Source organism: Plectropomus leopardus, chromosome 15, assembly GCF_008729295.1.
Source record: "Plectropomus leopardus isolate mb chromosome 15, YSFRI_Pleo_2.0, whole genome shotgun sequence".
Classification (NCBI taxonomy): domain Eukaryota; kingdom Metazoa; phylum Chordata; class Actinopteri; order Perciformes; family Serranidae; genus Plectropomus; species Plectropomus leopardus.
The window spans coordinates 4430660-4451884 of NC_056477.1; the positions used below are offsets into that span (position 1 = coordinate 4430660).

Below are 21225 nucleotides of genomic sequence, written 5' to 3' on the forward strand. Positions count from 1 at the left end.
TTCTGCTTCAAATGTTTGCAAAATTATCATTTCAAAACAGGGTGGAAACAACAGCAAAATGCTATAAAATCTTCACCCATCATGGTCTCAAAGTCCCAAAATGTGATGTTTCTGGCACTACACGCACCAGTGCCTCTGCTTCCCAACCGAGAAGCTCTTTACCATTATCCTATGGTATAAATAACATCAACACCACACAGGCAGGCTTAGCAGGTTTTTTCTTTGACTAAGAAAAAGGATAAACACTGGAGTTACATGCATGCCTCCTTTCTACGGTTTCTACACCGTGTTCAGACCCAGAGATAATAAAGCAGTTAGGTTAATGTCGAAAATCTGTGTAAGCCTAATGTTTTCCACACACAAAATTGCTCAGTAATCCATAAGGGAATCAATAAAGAAACACATCCATAAACAGAATCAATAAGCTTATCAAATCCCATTTTTGGCCAATAAAAAAGTAAAAAAACAACCTGTGGGGCTATTATAAATAATTAAAGCTCAAGTTGATGTCTTCAATTGTTATGCAATATTGTTTATTAACGCTTTGTGTGACGAACCCAGTTCTTCAAAATAATAGCACCATGGGCTCAGCTTTAATTTATTTAATTATAATGATGCATTATTTAACTTCAGTGTAACAGTGCTTAATTTAACTTTATACTTCATTGTATTTAACAATATAACAGTGTTTTATTAAACTTTATTCTAACAGTAGTTTATGTGATTCAATTTTATTGCAGTGGCTTCTTTATTTGTAACTGTATTTTCATTTAATAATTTTGTATTTTCGTATCGATATAAGGCCTAAAAATATTATGATATTACCGTAAAGCCATATCAGCCATCCCTATTGGTCACAGAGAGGTAACAGAGACCAGTGCTTACTGTAGACGGACAAAAAAAACAGAATTGGAGACTTCCATGGACGAGGCAAAGAGAGCAACATAAATCCACTGAAACAAACAACTGTACCAATTTTAAAAACAGCCACAGTGACGAGTTAACATTTAGATATTCCCATTTAAAAACACATAATAGCATCGAAAAATCTTGCAAATGTCAGTAACAAGCCTAGGCACATGATACAGAGCACTGCCCAACAAACGCAAACACAAAACTGAGACTGAAGACAAATGCTGCCAATGAGTTAATTCACTGTTGGTGGTGAAATTATCATGTTTGCACGTCCTCATGTGGAGTAAAAATCTATCCATTCCTCATTTCACAAGAGAAAGCATTTAGTCTTAGTGAACCCGAGTTTGGGAACCTGGAGTAAAAAGTCTTGAAAGCAGCTGAATGGAGACAAAATGTTTTGATGACATTTATGAAGCATGGAGGAGCCGTTTCCAGCTGCCATAATGTCACAGAAGTGAGGAGGAAAAACCTCTTTCTCCTGAATGATTACAGCTTTTTATCCTACAGAAACACATTAGGGTCCCAAGGTCGAATCAACACCAGTGAAATGTTAATTAAAAAACGGAAAGAAGTGCAAAATTAAGACTATGTGAGAGGCAGTTAGGGGCTTATGGAGCCAGCAGGATTAGAGAAATGGACCTTGATAAAACCCTGGTGACATTCACACTGAATAACTGAGCGGAAAGCACACAAACATGACTGCACTGATATCTCTGTTTCCTGATAATAAAACTAAAATCTGTATTAAAAACTTTTCAGGAAATGAGAGAATGAGCCTTTTATTTTGAAGGGCCATTTAATCCTAATTGGGGTGTCCGTTCATGCAGACAGTTTGGGTTTTATTTGCCCAGGTTTAAAGATATCCGTCTCCAAAACAATGGAGGTAAAGGAAAAGAGTCGACAAGATGATAAAGGCTGCAACTATTGTTTTCATGAATGATAAATACGGTAATTACTTTCTTTATATTAATTAGTCTATGAACTGTTAAGGAAAGAGTGAAAAGTGCCAATTTACAGCCATGCATGGCAAAGATGAAATACAAAATACTGAAAAGTACAGTTTAATTCGGGGTTGTCAGCATGCAACTTGCATTATTACAACAACTGGCCAACTATGCAGCTGTTGTCTATGTTATAATAATATCATTAATGTAATAACTTTACAAACATGAGATTATTCGTCTACATTTTCTCTACTTTTTCCAATAGTGGTCAGAAAAACCACAATTAAATATTTTTTATTTCCCAAAATTATCCTATCCTGCCCACAGTATTTAAACAATAAGTTTGAAAAAAATCAATTTATTCCAAAAGCATACAAGAGAAAAGTTTTTATGGAAACTACTTTCTACAGCCCCTCTGACTTTGGTGAACAGTCCCTTTAAAATTCACATTACAGCTGTTATCATGTCTGCTTAATAACAGGGTTTCCCACACATTCATTTATTTGTGGCGGGCTGTCACCATTAAATTATGATTTGACTGGAGATGTTTCCACACTTCTTGGTACCAATACCTTAAAGTACCAATATCCAGTCCGTTAATTACATTTTTGAGGCTTTTACTGTTATTAATATTTGGGAGTTTAATAAATCAGATCATAATATACAGGCTGAACACAACAGAAAACTCTTGATATATTAGTCAATTAATAAGTAACCAATCACAATGAAACCGTATGCAGACTCGTTTATTTTGATAACTTGGTCTCATCCTGCCAATTATAACTCTGATTTCAACATTGGACTACTATTTTTGACTTTTGCTACAAAGTTTAGGAGTGCTTTAAGTAGATGATGATGAAGAGTGCCGGCTGTGCCGCAACAGCAGCAGCAGCTGACGGAGTTGAAGCAGTTTTTCAAACCTGAAGAAGGTCAAAGGTAACGTAGGTCTGATTTGATGCACAATGCTCATGTGCCTGGCCATGGAGGCGGGGCCTCGTTCATTCACACAAGAGCTGCTCATTGACACATGAAGCAAAAAAAAGCTCTTTTTTCGGGTATAAAATACCCGGCTCTACTGGCCCACAAGGCATGCGCATTAGAGTCGTATCTGATTTGCAGACGTCTCTTTCCCGAGCCTGGCGCGCTTCCTGGGGCTTGGTTGTGTCCCTGTCCCCTTGGCTCTGATGTTCAAATCATCATTTCACCAATATACTGGGATTAGATTAATTTATTTAAAACTGACAGAAACCTGTCTTCACTTTCACATGGGGACTTAAATGAAATGGGACCCGCATGGCGTCTGAATACCTGGACGGCACTCTAACCAATCAGAGAGTCAGGATTAGTTCATCTGGTTAGAGGTCACTTCCTCTCCTGGTGAGCGCTGAGGCTGATTTGGTGTAAAATTGGTTATATAACAAAATGACAGTCTGTCGCAGAGGCTTTACAGCCACAACACACACACACACACACACACATACACACACACACACACACACACACACACACACACACACACACAAAAGACACGCACACACACACACAAAAGACACGCACACTGCTATAATCACCTCTAATTCGCCAGGCTGGCTCAGTGCCGGCTCCATGCAGCCACTCTGCAGGGCTGACGGGAGAGCTGCCAGGAGACTAGATACTATTGGGAACACTGGGAACGCTGGGATGAAGCCAGCAGGGATGGAGACATGGAGAGGCAGAGATAAAGGGTCTGGCAGCAGACAGACAGACAGTGTATTGATCTGATTGAGTCTGTCCCGTCAGGTGAGTTCACAGCTGCCAGACTTCATTCGTTTTCATTCCCGTTTTCACCAAGCTGCTGTTCAGACTTTCACAGCGAAATTTACTAAACACAGCAACACCAGTGAAATCATCAGAGCTGCAGTGACTCCACATTCACAACAGCTGTATAGACCTTTCTCACAGTCGACATTTCACAGTAGGAAAGTCAGATGTTCCCGTTCAATAATCATTCGGTTACGCATGCTTGCTCACTGCGTCGGCTTACTGGACACTTTTTTATTAATTTTTGGGCGCCCGCATTGTAATGATGAGACAGCAGAAGCAGAGCGAAAGGAAATGATGGAAAAAGATGCAACAAAGGACACTGGCTAGACTCAAACTGGAAATATTGCATCTTATGGCCACCGCACACTGGGACACAGACTTTAAATAAATGGTGAAGAAATTCACTTGTATGTAAAAGTCTTTGTTTCAGAGCTGCAGCAATCAGCAAAATGCCCCAAATCATACAGGTTCTCAAATGTGGGAATTTGCAGCAGTTTTAAAAAAATACTGTACTCTATGCAGCTGGAAGATGAAAATACTTTTGAAATTGGTGCTTCACGACCACACAAAAAAAGGAGAAGGAAAAAAAAGACTGTGGCATTTTTGATCAAGAGGTAGAAAATGCACTGCGTTTTTCAACAGGAGACATTATGGTTCTAATATGAAGCAACATAAAAAACATTTTCTCCTTTGAAACTTGAATAAATTGGCTTGTTTACTTGAAAAAACATGGGAAGAAGGCAATGAGCAACAAAGTGAGTAATGACTTGAAAATTAGTAAGAAATTTGTAAAATGTTAAAACAGAAATTAACTGAAAATTAGTCCACAAAAAAACAGCAATAAGTAAATTAAATGCTTGAAAGTTATAACTCTGTAACATAATTTTACAAATAAATAATTATGATAATTATAAATATAATTTTTCCCTAGCTGTTTTATTTTTCCGTAAGCATTTTTCCTTAGCTTTTTAAAAATAATTTTCTAAATCTAATAGTATCTTGCAATTATGGAAAATATTTTTACCAAGCTAGTCATCGCCTTTCTTCCCCGTGTTTTTGTACAAAGGGTTAAATACTTGTGAAAGGTGTCTGAAAATAGCACAAGAATAGTGACGTCGCTTTAGGTGTCAAAGGGTTAACATGCAGCATGTTAAAAAAAAAAACATAAGAAGTTGGCACATTTCAGAAGCTGAATCTCTGCAGTGCATTCTTCCCTTAAAAATGACTTTAAATTATCAAAACAATTATTTTCTCAATCGATTTCCCTTTTGATCAACTACTCATTTTAGCTCTAATTAGAATAAACATCTGTGTAATGTTTATTCCACCATATCAACATCGATATCTCTAAAAATGAAAAGTGCAAGATTGAGCCCGAGGGAGGAGACACTCAATAGTTTGAGGTGACGTTGAGACGGTGGAGAGGAAAATGAAAATATTAAGGAGAAAAAGAGATTAAGAATATAAATGGTAAGGAATTCTCTGCAGCCTGTATGCATTTAAAGCTACAGCCTTTTTTTTTTTTTTTTGCTTCCTCAGGACACGACTTAAATTAAATCTGTGCATCTTATTTTCATGAAGCTCTTGAGAGAATCTCTAAAGTTAAATATTTTCTAAGATGCTTTCTGGGCGCACGAACTGAAGCTCTTCTTGCTGCTGACCTCGTTGGCAGTCAGTCTGGGGGGAAGATTTGGAGCCTAATGACTAAAAAGGAGAGCTCATGAATATACAGCCGTCCTTCAGAGCTGCAACTGCACCAAAATAACTCAGAGAATTTGGGAATGTGGAGCACTTCAATCACTTAATTCCACCCAGTGAAAAGAGGAATTAGCTTCTTGTCGTGTCCCTCCGAGACTCTAAGACAAGTCGACGTCTTGACTCAGTCAAGGACACTTGAGCGGTGGTGAATAGTGACTGCATGTAAAGACACCAGCAGGATCAACTCCACATCAGACTGAAACCAAAATTAAGAGGAAAACCTTCTTCTGGTGAGTCTCATGTTGAAGTCGAGGCAGATTTAAGTGAGGAAATCATCTCAAACATAAAGAAAGACCAATCATCAACTCCCTGTGCAGGTAACCAGCTGCTCAACTTAATATTTTTTACTGATTCTGGGTCTCAACACTGACCGCTCGAGTCAAGCAACATCTGGCACAATAAAGATTATTATAGTGTGACTGTAGGACATTGACTTCCAGCCAAAACAGATGTAGCAATTACTTTTAATTATAGCGCTTTAATTTAAATCCTGATTAGTGTGATGTTTTTAAACACTTTAAAAATCATGTTTTATTAACGGCAAGAAATGTTGGAAGTTGCACCAACTGGCTGTAGGCCTGCTATTATATTTCTAATATAGCTCAAAGTTGTTCATATTGTAAATTACTATACAAACACACAAAAAAATATTCACATCTCTTTTAAATGAGGTAACACATGCAACAACTGCCTCTGTGACTGATCATGCTAAATGTCAATACAGTAATACATGAAATACAACATTACATTAAACAACAGCATTAAAAGACTTTAAAGATGCATACTGTGAGATAATTTTAGTTTCAAACTCCAGCTATGAAGTGATGAAAGTTTGAGAGGAAGGTGGATAAATAGTTGTTTTTTAAGGTGTGTCAAATTTTCAAAACATTGCTGGTATACAACTATTTGATATAAAAAAAACAACACATGATTCGCTTTTATGATATTATGCAGTGCTACACAGCAGTATAAAGCATCTACAAAAAACTACAACATGAAACGCTCTTACATGTATTTCGTAGTGATAAAACTAAATAACAGAAAATACCATACTTAAAAGAGCCAATTTGCATAATGAGTACTTTTTATACTCAAAATACATTTTGATAAATTTGAATTCAGGACTTTTACTTGTACAGAAGTATTTTTTAGACAATAGTATTTTTACTTAGGAAAGGATCTGAGTACTTCCTCCACCACTGATATGGAGATACAGATCTCATGTTAATACCAGGCGTACATGGGGTGAATCTTCACCACAGCAGGTCATCAATCCATCAATACTCTGATAGATTGAGCTCCTCTGATTTCATGGTAGAGTGGTAATTTTGAAACTTTCCCCCCTTTAAATTCACAAACCTCTTTTCCAGTTTGTCCAAGCCACGACACTCAGAGTTGTTTCCCCTCTGTCACATCCCCTGTTGTGAATGTATTGTTCTAATTTACACTCCCTCACATTCCTCCCAGCTGCAGCAGCCTCCACCAGTTGAGTGAATAACCAGTAAATCATCCAGACTGGGAGGAGCTCCTCCTCCTGTTCTTTCAACACATTATTTTCCCATGAATACTGCTGAATAATGTGCCTTTAATTTAAAACTGGGGTGGCTGCACTCAGAGTAACCAAAACACATCACAAAAACTCCCAATTTCTGCAAAACACCAGCTCCCACTTCCACAGAAGCATCCATGAGAAGTGACGCATCACCGATTCATTCATTTAAAAAGCAGGAGTCCATTACTGCTCCTCCGACTGGACCTACAGGTTGTTTTATTCTGTCTTAAAACTGACTCTGCTGTTTTTGTCATTCAAACCTAAATTTATACTGATGATTCATGTTGAAACACAAGAACTAGCAATTATTAGCAACCAACTCAGAGTCTGAACCACGGGAGACCTGAGTCTGCACACAGGAATGCCAAAAGCGGATTCCAAAACATCTTTCCCCGTTAAATTATTCTACCACCACACCAAACTCCGTTCACAAATGTCTCAAAATAAAGTTTATTTACTCATATGTTAATGTGGAGTCGCATAAGAACATCAAACAGGTACTTTTAGAGATGCACATGTAACACTTTTTAAATCGGCATAAATCAGATCCACCTCACGGCACGAATTCACCAGGAAAATACGTCAAATTTAAAACTGCTTCGTCTGTATTCCCGTAAGTCCCTTCTACTTAAACAGTGATGAACATTAGGAGTAGAAACCTGAGATTGAGTTTCAATTAAAACACAAAATTCTGCAGGTGGTCGCATTAACCACAAGCACACCAAACCAAATTATCTCCTCGTCATATGAACACTTGCTGACAGACGACGTAGCACTTAAAACGCAGTTTTTTTAAACGCAGTCCGGGGCAGAGCTGGCTCCGCTCACGGAGAGGCACCGGGGCTACATTACATCACTTCCAGCAAACTTCACGGAGAACAATGAGGGCAGAGCAGCATCCCTGCTCCGTTTAAACCGAATATTTCATCTCTGAGTTCAGCCAAAAGCACAAAAACACCGAATCCGTCTGGATATTCACAGCACGTTAGCGTGACGCTCACTACCGAGCCGTGTTTGTAACCGGTACCGACAGCGTAGTACTAGCTAACGCCGGTGAATGAGAGTAACGGCTGCTGCGTTCAAATCTACACGCACGCAGACGGAAAAAAACAGCAACATGGACGTTTATGAGCGGCTCACCTGTGACCTGCAGCCCGCAGGAGAAGCAGGAATCCCGGCTGACCTGAGGCGAGTTTGTCCAGAGCTCCGGAGGAGAAGCGGCGGTTTATTGTGTTTAAAGCGGCAGCGCGGAGGGGGGAGGGGCTACTACCTGCAGCACTGTGCGCGAGCACGAGCGCGTGCGTGCGTGTCAACATGTGAGCGTGTGTTAATGTATGTGTGTCTCAAGTATTTGTATACTTTACTTCAGCACAAGTACTAATACACAATAAAAAAAAAACTCTGTTAAATGTAACAGTCCTCAATTTAAATGTTAGTATAATAAAGAATATATAGTAAAAAAAAAATTAGATAGATACACAATAAAAACAATACACAATAAAAATACACTGTTAAATGTAAAAGTCCTCCTTTTAAATGTTACTAAAGTGTACTAAAGTGTAAACCAAGAACATGTAGCAAAAATACACTGTTAAATGTAAAAGTCCTCCTTTTAAATGTTAGTATAATAAAGAATATAGGCCTAGTAAAAAAAAAAAAAACAACAAAAATTAGAATCATAGATACACAATAAAAAATACACTGTTAAATGTAAAAGTCCTCAATTTAAATGTTAGTATAATAAAGAATATGTAGTTAAAAAAAACAACATAAAAATTAGATAGATACACAATAAAATCAATACAGAATAAAAATACATTGTTAAATGTAAAAGTCCTCCTTTTAAATGTTAGTATAATGAGGAATATATTTTTTTTTTAAAAAAACCAACATAAAAATTAGATAGATGGATACACAATAAAAACAATACACAATAAAAAAAAATACACTGTTAAATGTAAAAGTCCTCCTTTTAAATGTTAGTATAATAAAGAATATAGGCCTAATTAAAAAAAAACAACAAAAATTAGAATCATAGATACACAATAAAAAATACACTGTTAAATGTAAAAGTCCTCAATTTAAATGTTAGTATAATGAGGAATATATAGAAAAAAAACAACATAAAAATTAGATAGATAGATACACAATGAAAACAATACACAATAAAAATACACTGTTAAATGTAAAATCCTCCTTTGAAATGTTAGTATAATAAAGAATATAGGCCTAATAAAAAAAACAACAAAAATTAGAAGACAGACAACTAGATAGGTGGATTTATTTTATATACTTATGTTTTTATTTAATTATATTTGTTAGTTAGTTAAAAAGGACTATGTATAGTTCAAAACAGTGATTCCCAGGTGGTCCAGCCACAGGGTCCAGATTTTGTCCTTGATCATAATTTCAATGTTTTGACATAAGATAAATTACAACATATTCAGTGTTTTAATGAGTTTTAAGCACCTGGTCAGTTTGTTTTGGAGAGGAGGAGATCTCTGCAGATAGTTCAGGTCACAGTAAAAACCTCCTGAACAACAAATACAGAAGCATTTCCAACCAAGAGAAGTTTCATCTGGTGGCAATCTGCGATACTCACCACAAGATGCCACTAAATCCCCCGAAATTTTACACACTGGACCTTTAAGCCCTGTTTAAGATCAAATTTGGTCAGCACACTCAGGAGTTTCTATCATTATAAAATCAGTGTATAATCACTGGAGTCTAATGTTGGACATAAAGTCACTCAGGAGTTAAACCTATGAGTTGTGCTTTAACAGCATGTGTGTGTATTGATTACGGTATTGATCACATTAGAAACACAGGAGGACATGTCAGCATCGATACATGGCAGCACACAACAGCCTGCCACAACACACACCGCAGGACGACTCATAATGCTCATAATTAACATGTTTATTATAATAAACCTCTGACTCACACATGCACTGTTCAACAAGTCATTATAGCGTGTTTAATTATTCATTAACAGGTAAATCAGTCGGATAAATATTTGATTCTGACTTATTAATACTTTATCAGTTTCTGCAAACACTATAAAAACGCGTCTCATATTTCTATGTGATGTGATTCTGAAAGACTAAAACCAATATTCATGCATGAGCGACAGCTGCAAATACAACTGTGACAACAGACACTAATGAAGCCACCACATAAATAAACTGATATATGTTTTTTTTTGTCACTGTGAAAATGAAATCTAATACGAGTTTACAAACCACCGCTGTCCAATGACAACAAACATTTAACCACTCAAACACTGACAAAGTCCTGAGAAGTTAACTTTTTGGGTGAGTTATGCTTATTTCTTACTGTTTGAGAATCAGAGTAAGACGTTTGTCCGTGTCCTCGACGACACATGAAAGTGTTTTCTGATCTGACACTCCTGTCAACAGGACCACATTGTGCGAGATAAAAATATATACAAGATAAAATAAAACTTTATTTATCCTGAGAAAAAAAATTGGAGGGAAAGCGTGAAAATAAAATTAAATTTAAAAAATAAATGTTATAAATAAGGTGCAAAAAATGTACCATATGCTTAAAAGTAAAAAGGTTAAAGGGAGAGCTCACCCTTAAATAAAATTTTTAAAAATCTCTAGTGTTAATTATCAGTCTGGATTATTTTGGTGCAAGTTGCCCCCCAAAAAACTAAAAAGAGAAACTGAATGTAAAGTGTGCAAATAAAATTAAATCGATCTTTTTTAAAATTGTGCGCACTATACTAAAAATGTAAACACATTAAAGGGATAGCTCACCCCAAAATAAATAAATAAATAAATAAATAAAAATTAAATCTCTAACACAAATCATCAGTCTAGATTATTTTGGTGTAAATTGCAGAGAGCTGGAGATATCGCCCCTCTCCCTACCCCTCCCTCCCAAAAAACCCCCAAAAAAACAAAACTCAACAGTGATGTCTCTTTCCAGAAATCATGACCCGGTTACTCAAGATAATCCACACACCTTGTTGTAAGCAGTTTCATTTAGGAACTATTTTCTTCTACCAAACTACATTAAAGCACCTCTTTCTTGACTCTTTTCATCACTGTAACGTCATCAAAATTTAGCTAATTTCTCACTAATTTAACACTTTGTCCCGTCTGTAAAAGCTAAGAGACCTTCAGTTGTTTCTCCTCAGCTCTCGCCTGTGATGAACGCATTAATCTAGCACATTGCATATTGGTATTTTGGTATTTTCCTTCTAATTGGATTATATTAATATTGTTATATGGACTAAACTTTAATCGGAGCTTTAAAAAAGAGCTGACTGGAAAACCATAAAACTTCATTTTTTAGCTTCCTGTCTGTACATCTTAGATTTTCTTTCTCATATAAAACATTAGGCATCCGCAGTAATATATCAATAAAATCTCTGTGGTGGTTCTCTCTCTGCTAACGACGGCCAACTGCTGCTGCCAGATCCAACAGTGCTTGTAAAAACACAATATCCACTGGAGTTAGCAGAGCTTCATAAGAGCAGTGTAAACAGGCGGGTGAAATATGTGAGAGGGTCGGCGCGGAGTCAAAATGCGGTTAAAAATAAATTCATGATGTTTAATGAAATAAAACATGAAGGCGCAGTTTGTCTCATGTGGAGCTGAGCTGAGTGTTTGGGTGGAGATCAGATCTGAACCACAAACATTCCTCTGGTGGAAACTCCTCAGCCTGGTTTCTATTAAACGGGGCTGAAGTGGGCTGAAGTGGGCCGAACGGGGCTAAATAGAGCTGTGCAGAGGCCTCGCTTATTATCCTCTATATCGATCACGGAGGGAACATTTCTCTGGTTTCAGTGCACTCGATGATTCAGGTCACATGTGCTGTCAGATAAAAGTCTCTTTTTGTTTTTGTCTTTCTCTCTATTAGTACATTTAATCAAGTACTGTGAATCTGAGGTACTTGAACTTGAGTATTTCCATTTTATGTACTTTTTACTCCTTCTTCATAACATAATTTTGTAATTTTTATTCCACTACATTTATCTGACGGTAAAACATAATGTAGTATTATAGATTATGATTTAATTGATCGATTAGGTTGGTGCTTGTTTTGTACACAGTACACACAGTACATGTATAGAACCAGTACTACTTCATGAGTATTACAACATGCTTTAAATCACTGTCTCAGAGCCGGACTCTGTCTCAGTAACCTACATTTACTCGTGAATAAAACCTGCACAGAATGAGATAAAATGACTCAATTAGCTGACTTTAATGTCACAGGATGTTTTCAAATTAAAAGCACAGTGGCAGCTCTCAGAGTTTCCAGCAGAGGAAAAGGCGCGGCTCATTTTTAACCCCCCGGTGAGAAGTTCCACCGCGATGTGACAGAAACACGATGACATGACGTTTATCGCTCTGACGTTTGTGGGAGCAGGTTTGAGTCAATAGATGTTATCTGCTAAAGACAACAAAACTGGCTGAAAACACCTGAAAACATCTGCGTGAAGTTCGTCCTGAGGGTGGCGCTGGATGAAAGGTCAGGAGGCCAACAGAGTCCCTAAAAGTTAGAGGTTATTTCTCACTCTGGACGCAGCTGCAGTTTGTCAACAGGTGCATAAATACGGATAAAACCCGGGAGAGCGAACACAATGCAGAATGAAAACTACTGTCAACAAGCAACACATCATCCGTTCACGGGCTCCTGTGTGTGTGTCACACTCTGTCCGCTTTAAAAATGTTTAATAATCGCTTTTTCCGCTCTCTGTTGAGACATTAAAACTGACTGTTACAATCCACAGAGGATCAGACGACGCAGGGCGAGCGGCAGAATGGAGGTCAGAGGTCACAGCACACGCACAACAGTGATTAGTGGGACGCCAAAGATAGAAAACAACGGTCACAGAGAAGGAAATTGTCAAATTACTGCAGCTATAAATGTATTTTCCCACAAAAAGTAAAATATTTTATGCTTTTACTTTGAAGGAATCATGTGAGCTAAATCACCATACAACAGCTGTTTTTTTTTTTTACTTATGAACCACCTGTAGTGAAATTAAAAGTACTTTTACACTAAAGAATCACTGTCAGAGGTGTAAAGTACAAGTATCTGAAACATACTTCTTGTATGTAGTATTTGTTGAGTAAATGTACTTAGTCACACTCCACACATAAAGAAAGAAGTTCATACAACTCACAGTGCAACTAAAAATAGTAAAAATAATATTTACAAAATAAATTTGGAGAAATGTGTTTAAATTATTAGAATTTTCATTTATGTGCATTTTTAGCTGACAGATTATGAAATTCTTGATTAACAAAGTAACTTTATTCTAGTAAAACCTCCACTTTACTTTTATCATATTATGACTTTACTTTCTACACAAATTTTTCATGTAAAATTAAGACTCTAAATTTTGATACTGTGACTTTGTTTTGAAAAATACAACTTTATTCTAACATTACAACTTTTTTTCCCAAAATATCTAAACTTTATTGAGAAAAGAAAAAAAATCTCCTCACAATATTTTACCCTACTTTGCAAACACCCACATCAAACATTATTTTTTCTATTCTTTCTATTTGGCAAGTTTTCTGAAATATATGAATATAAATTAATTTGTTTCTTCGTATCCTGCACATGCACTAATTGTTTTCAATCCTCACATTATTTCTCGTGCTTTGATGTGAAGACGAGCACGTTTTATTCCAGTTTTTGACAGCTTCTGTGTCGGTTTCGCCGCAGCTCACTGTGATGACTATGATATTGTTTTTCCGATGAGAAGCCGAGGTTGTGTAACGGACTGCGGTGAACAGTTTGTGCTGTCAGAACGTGTTTTCAAACACAACAGTGAGTCACTTCCATCTTCTCGCAGTGTTGTTTGATGGTTACTGTCCCTCTCAGTGTTTGTGGCGACGAACAAAGAGCTCAGCGGAGTGAGAGCGAAGACTCGTCTCATTCAGCTCGCAGACAAAAAGCTGCTGCCATTTGAATACAAAGAGTCTGAGAGGGAAACACTGCTGACCTTCCTGCTCATTACTGTGTGTGTGTGTGTGTGTGTGTGTGTGTGTGTGTGTGTGTGTGTGTGTGTGTGTGTGTGTGTGTGGTGGGGGGTGTCCTGTTTGAACCAGTTTACTTCTGCTGAATTTTCAGACTGTTTCAAACAATAAACAATACTAATGATGATGATATTACCGCCTGAACTTTTCCCGCTATTCATTAAGTCATCTTTACAGTAAATAGTGGTACAAGTACTCAGATCCTTTATTCTTGGGAAGAAGGAAATGGGAAACTTAACACGAAATGACCTCAAAGTTAGCCGCAAATTAGTAAAAAGTTACAAGAAAATTATCTGGAGAGAAAAAAAGGAAAAATAAAAATTTTTTTTTTTTAAAAAAAACTTACGCATTCTGTAACATATTTTGATTATAAATGTCCAATCATCATAAATATGTATTTATTTATACATTTTCCTTGTTTAAAAAATAATACTTTTCTAATATTTCTCCCCCTCCTTTTTAAACATTCGTTTTCAGGTTGTTTTCCTGTCAATAAAACCTTTTTGTTTAGGTTTCAAAGGTTTAGATAATTATGAAAGGCGTCCAAATGCAGAACAAGAAAAACTGATGTCCATCCAGGTTTCAAAGGGTTAATCAAGTAAAAGCTGCAGCGTGAGTGTGATTCTGACTGGTAATCATTAATCACAAGTTTATTCTACGTTAGCATCATGTAAGCGAAATTTAAATCGACATAAAGAGGCTTTAAATCGAGATTTTAACTTGAGGTTCTTCTATTAATAACTTTAGGTCAGTAGTGTAAGAAGTATTCTTTTACAGTGCAAATACAGTAATAATGGTGATACCGCAATTTAAAAAAAAAAAAGTGTTAAAGTAAAAGTTCTGCATTTAAAATCCTACTTAAAAACAGAACTATTACAAGCAAAGTGAACTTAAAATGTCAAAAGTAAAAGTACTCAGTGAGGGTCAACTGATGGAGCCCCAAAAGTCCTTAAAGTTACTTAAGTAAAAGTAGCAATACTACACTGTACAAATACTCTGTTACATGAAAAAGTCATGCATTAGCATCAAAATATACTGTTTTTAATATATGATATACTACTGAGTACCAAATGTACTAATTACACAAAATGCCCCATTTAAGAGTAATAAATAATCTAATATAATTAGATTAAAATGATTGATGCATTAATGTGTTAATTATTAAATGTTGCAGGTGGTAAAGATGGGACTCATTCTAACTACTTTAATTAATGTATAAAAATACAAATTTATTAGCCTGATGACATTTTAATACTCTGAGTAAAGTATAAAGTAGCAGAAAATGAAAATACACAAGTACAAGTACCTCAGTTATGAACTTAAGCGCAGTGTTGTGTAGATGTACTTTTTCTTTGTCATGGTGGGAGAAATTCACAACAGCTTTTTCCACGAACTCAAACAGAGCGACGATGTTACGGCGCGAACATGAAGGTCGTCGTGTTCAGTCGGCTGTGAGTTTTTATGATCTCATTTATTGTGTCGGCTGAGCAACGATGTGAAAAACACAGTCTGAACGTTCAGACTTTAAAGCGTTTATAATTAGTTTACTTGTTACGTCTGTAAAGTTTAACTGTCGTGTGGGTCACGGTTCTCTGGAGGAAAAAAGTCGTGCCCGCACACTTACGGATGAAGTGTGCACGTGTCACTTTTTCCTTTATGTACGCTGTTTTTTGACAGACTTACACTTCTGTGATGTGCACATAACTACTCTCTCTCTCAAACGGTCAGATTTTACTTTAATAAACAGATAATAAACATTGTGTTTTGGTTATAGGCGCCTGTTTAAGCGTTTGAAAGTTTGGTGTTTCAGGGCTTCGAACATTATTATAGAAGTATATAACAGCCATTTTAATCATGTTTCATGACTGGTTGCAGGAGTTTTGGGGTTGATATCATTTGTTGAACAGCTTTTATACTAAATTTAAGCATTTTTGACCATTCAGGAATTGTTAAAAATGTGAAATATTCACGTTTGCTTTTTTCAATAATGGTCTACTTAAAAAAAAAAAAGAGACTGAACACTAAACATATTGTCATGTGACACCGTGCATATGGTACAGTTACAGCGTGTGTGTGTGAGTGTGTGTGTGTGTGTGTGTGTGTGTGTGTGTGCGCTTTCATTTCACTATGTCCACTTCCTGCATGACATCATCCTTACCTTTCCACTGTACAACATCTACACTGTTTACTCTCCCAGTCATATGATGGTACCACACACACACACACACCACACACACACACACACACACACACACGCGCGCACGCGCACAGCCCCGGGACAGTTGTGACTCACTTAATCACACAAAGTGCGTGTGTGTGTGTATAGACAGTTAGGCACCTGTTTACTCTGTCACACACTGACACCTTAAACACGTCAACATTACCAACATACACTAATATTAAAAATTATATTATTTGACCTTTAAAGCTCCAATTATCAATATTTTTATGTGACAACGGATCAAATTAACTCATCCTCAGTCTAGAACCCATCAATCTGTACCAAGAAAAGACGTTTTACGAGGGACAAATGGACAAGAGACAAATTATTTAAGTCATTTGAGAAGTGATGAAGGAGGTTTCTGGAAATATTTACAGCTAAAAAAAGCCTCACAGAACACAAGCCTTTTTCCATGAGTTTCCTGTTTCTCAGATGTGAGACACAAACCGTCATGAAGTCGGCGCTCGCTCGTATTTTGGAGTCATCCTCGTGTCAATGGTAACTTTTCCAGACGCTACCTAAAATTCCAAAGTCACATTAGTCTGAAAAATATCCCATTGGAGCATCGGCTCAATTCTCTGACAGCCTGTTATTCCAAAAACAAACGCCCTTTGATCCAAAGTCACATTTCTCCCAAAACACTCTCTCTGTGGCTAGTTTCAGTTTGCCAGCAGCATTTGAGCGACCAGTCGCGAGTGTTTTTACCGTCCCGTCCCTGCTTTTCCAGATGCTTTCCTGCTACCAAATTTGGATATTTACCACCACCGAGAGTTTTTTTGTGCCTGAATCTAAGCACACATTCACCACAGCCTTAAGAAAAAAAGTTTAAACTATCCACTTCAAAATAATGTGCAATTTTATCATATTGTAACATCCATTTTTTCATGCGATTGGGTGCATGAACTGCAGAGAGATTTTTTTAAATTAATGGGACTGCAGAATATTTGGCAGCCCCAACTTGCGGTAAAGCTAAGTTAAGCGGTTTCTGCTTCCTGCCTCAATGGATCGAGGAGTTTAAGGGTCAAAGGTCAACAAGAGAAAGGATGGAGGACAATAATGTGCAGTTTCAGATAATCCACTTTAAATGCAGTTTTCCACCAGAAACTTGCAGAGTTGATCCACAGAGTGACAGCGACCAAAGAACAGGGAGTAACGTCCAGCGAAGCCAAACTGACCACTAAAGCAAATTACAGACTGAGCTCCGAAACAGCCCGTTCCTCCTGCTGCTCCGCACCAGAGCTGCCAACACGCATCGCCGACGGTTTAAAGAAGACATCGCAACCACTGTTAGATGCCAGAAAAACGACTTTCTCCCGTTTAGGATCGAACTCGTGCTGCGTCAGACTTCACTTACAAGACTGAGCTCCATCTGAGCTCCTCCCTGACGTAACAAAGAAACAAAATTCATTCAGAAACAAGCCTTTACGCTGAAAATCATTTTTCATGGAGGTTTTCTGTCATGTCAAAACAAGAGAGAGACAAACGTTTGCCACAAAGCCGGAAGAAAAACTACCCATCTTTCCATCTTCACTTTTGGACATTTTTTTTTTCTTTTTTTATGGCTATTTTTAATCTTTTTGGCTTTTTGCTTGTTTGTTCTCTGTACTTACTGTACATATTTATTATAATTAATGTTATTTCATTTTATTCTTTTTTATTCTAAGTGCCGTCCTTTGTATATATATGTATATATTTGCATTATTTTGCCCTTTTTAACGAATATTTCATTCAGTTGCTGCTCTCTTATTTGTTGCTGTCACAAAACATTTTCCCTTATGAGGTTAATACAGTATTTCTATTCTATTGATATTTTTCAAATTAAAGAAACAGTGTGTCAGATTTAAAGGGATTTCGTGGCGTCTAGCTGTGAGGTTCAATGTTCAATGTTGAGCTTCAATGTTCACGAGGTTTCACATTGAAAAAGACAGATTTTGTTGATGCTGTTTGGCTCATTGCAGGTCGCTCGCAGCACCTCCTGACGTGCGCTCACCTGATTTCTGATCCAGACGTTCAGGATTTTTTTATTCACTAATTTAGACTAAACATGTCAGGAAATGGTGAAAAGTGAAACCTGGAACGACATCAGTTTTCTGTGCTGCGTTCAGACGTCTTTCACAAGCTATTAGTTCTTTCAAATGGGCAAAAAGGCAACAACCAATTTGGCAAGAATTGTTCTAAAAATTGCAAGAAATTAGTAAAAGGTGACAATAAAATGAGCTGAAAAATATTTTTTTAAAAGGGGAGGAAGTTATTAGAAATTTCCCATTTTCAAAAAAGAAAACAGAGGAAAATGCCCATAAAACTAAATTTTTAATTAGGATAATTGAATATTTTTAGATTATGCTACAGATTTTTTTTTTTTTACAAATATGTTTTTTCCCCTTCAGATTTCAGCACTTTTTTGGGTCATTTTCCAGTTTGTTTTTCTCTTTTTTGTGCTTATTTTCAAGTACATTTTTTTGTAACTTTTTATTTCTGCAGCATGAATATTTCCCCTCGTGTTAACTGGAGAGCCTCGACAAAACACACGCAAAAAAGTGTGCAGACAGGGGGTGTCCACATACTTTTGGCCATGTAGTGTAAACACAGTTGCTAGTTATTGAGCCGAAACAACAACAACAACAAAAACAACAGCAGAGAGGCTCTTTAAAAAGTTGAGGTCTTAATTCAAGTTGCAGAGTGAAGTGAGGAGATAAAATGAGCAGATTTCTGAACGCAGTTTGGTTTGATGATTCATCCACACAAAATAATCAATGTCTCACTGTCTCAGTCATTCACTCCGTCTCACGCTCACCTTGACAAACAGCAGTATTCAAATGCCGCCTCCTCCTCCTCCTCCTCCTCCTCTGCTGGGCCTCCTTCCTCACACCGACACCTCCTCCTCACAGACCAAACACAGGGGTGATGAAGGCAGCTCGTTGCCTCCTCTTCTCTTATCTTTATCTGTGTCCACGCGACGCTCGGCGGCCGTCTCCCAGGTGACTCAGCCACAGAATGACATCATCCCTGTCAGCACACACACCTGTTTCCTCAAAAAGCCCCGCCCCCCTTCGCTCCCATGCACTTCCTGGATGTCTTAAAGGGGAAGTGTCGGTCGAAACGCTGCTGCTGCTGCTGCTGCAGGGCAAAAACAACAGGTGAGTCTGTCAGAGAGACAGAAATATCTTTATTTTCCAAAAAATAAAAAAGTTCACTTTAAAATAAAGATCTTTCTCAAAGTTTGGATTAATAACTAAATTATTTTGTATTTCAGAGTCAGAATCTGGTTTTATTGCCAAGTATATTTACATAGATGCATCTGGGTGTGTATGTATATGTATATGTGTATATGAATGTATGTGTTCGTATATGAGTGTGTAAAAATTTGAAAAAAAAATTGGAAAAAAGGGGGTAGGATTTGATAAGTATTTACCTCTTCTTTTTACCTCTTCTTTCGGACATGAAATACTTATGTTTGTTTACTGAATATGTATGGTGGGTGTCTGATGTTGTTTTGGGGGAATATTTCATTCACAAATGTGAATATATTTCCTGCATTTCTAAACAGCCTGATAATATATATCCTGTTATCCCCCTGAAACCAGAACAAACTGGCTTGTTTTCTTTCAAAAATGTGGCAAGAAGGCAGTGAGCAAAATAAATGACCCAAAAATGACCAAGAAATTAGTAAAAAGTACAAGAAAATTACCTGAAATTAAGAAGGGGAAAAAAGAAAAAGAAAGTTAAAAAAAAAAGGGAATATTACAATTAAAAATTTTTAAAAATGCTTAAAAAATCTAAAAAATTTGTAACATAATTTCAAATGTGTATTATTATGCTTAGTTTTTTTTCTCTTTATTCCCAAACACTATTCTCTAGCTTTCCATAAACAATTTTCTAGAAATTTCTTGCAATTTGTGGAACATTTCTTGCAAAGTCGCTCATTACCTTTTTTCCCCATTTTTGTGCAAAGGTGACGTCAATCCAGGTTTCAAAGGGTTAAAGCACATTACACACACTTCACCACATTCCCCTCATGTACTCTGTGTATGTGTGTGTGTGTGTGTGTGTGTGTGTGGTTACAACTGAAGGTCTTGTACTTTTACAGACTTTACTCTCCAATCTCAACTGAATACGTCAAAGTTGTCACCTTCAATATTTACAACTAATAACGTCAGACTAATTCAGTAACAACAGGTGATGCTGCTTCCACCTCAGGGTGCTGGTGTGACCTCTGACCTTTTTGACCCCTGACCCTCCCTGCAGAGCGTCACATGAAGACAAAACTCACATGTTTTACTGAAGAGTTTTCTGTATGTAATGAGGCTGAGCACTTCCTGCAGCCGAATGTGATCCACAGTATTATTATTGTAGAAACCCTGCTGGGGCTGTAACACACACACACACACACACACACACACACACACACACACACACACACACACAGGATGAACCAACCAATTAAGGAAATATGCAAATGCAGAGAACAGAGAAGGATTATATTCTTGTTAATTTCATACTGGAGACGAAACGCCGGCAGGAAGAGGAACAAACATGACTGCAGTCAGAGTCTGAATCTCTTTTGTTGTGCAGCTGAAAATGAAGCGTTTGTCTCTCCTTTCAGTCTTTATGGTAAACTAACCGTCTCCTCTCAGCGTCGAGTAATAAGTAAGACTTTTAAAGCCTCTGGAAATGTGCTAAGAATGCACATATTATATCAAAGTTGAGTGTCTCATTAAGTATCTGCAAAAGCCTGAAAATAAATGTGCCCGACTATTAGAAAACCGAGTTTAAAAACAGCTTATTTTGGGGATAATAGCATTTCTCTGGACTGTGTGGGCAGATCCAGTTTTGATTGACACCTACTCGGATCCCACCTTTATCAATCATCTCTCGTCTCCACGACGACAGCTACGGAGCAAAGCAGAGTCGGCGCGGTACAGCTCGATTTAAGATCTCTAAGATTCTCAAAATAATACATTTTACTCTGTCACTGAATGATACGATGGAGGATGAGGGAATAAAGTT

The 21225-nt window shown here is 37.1% G+C and overlaps 1 protein-coding gene across 3 annotated transcripts in view; it reads right to left on the bottom strand.

Moving 5' to 3' along the window:
• Positions 1–19077, bottom strand: part of LOC121954396 (inactive ubiquitin carboxyl-terminal hydrolase 54-like) — a 54254-nt gene extending 35177 nt beyond the window's left edge. For 2 of the 3 annotated variants that reach the window (XM_042501873.1, XM_042501871.1), the window contains exon 1: positions 8113–8182. The gene's annotated coding sequence lies outside the window, so the exon portion shown is untranslated. Of the gene's footprint in view, positions 1–8112; positions 8183–19012 lie in introns of those variants that run through there. The other variant, XM_042501872.1, reaches the window with a different exon arrangement.
• Positions 19078–21225: the final 2148 nt, after the last annotated feature.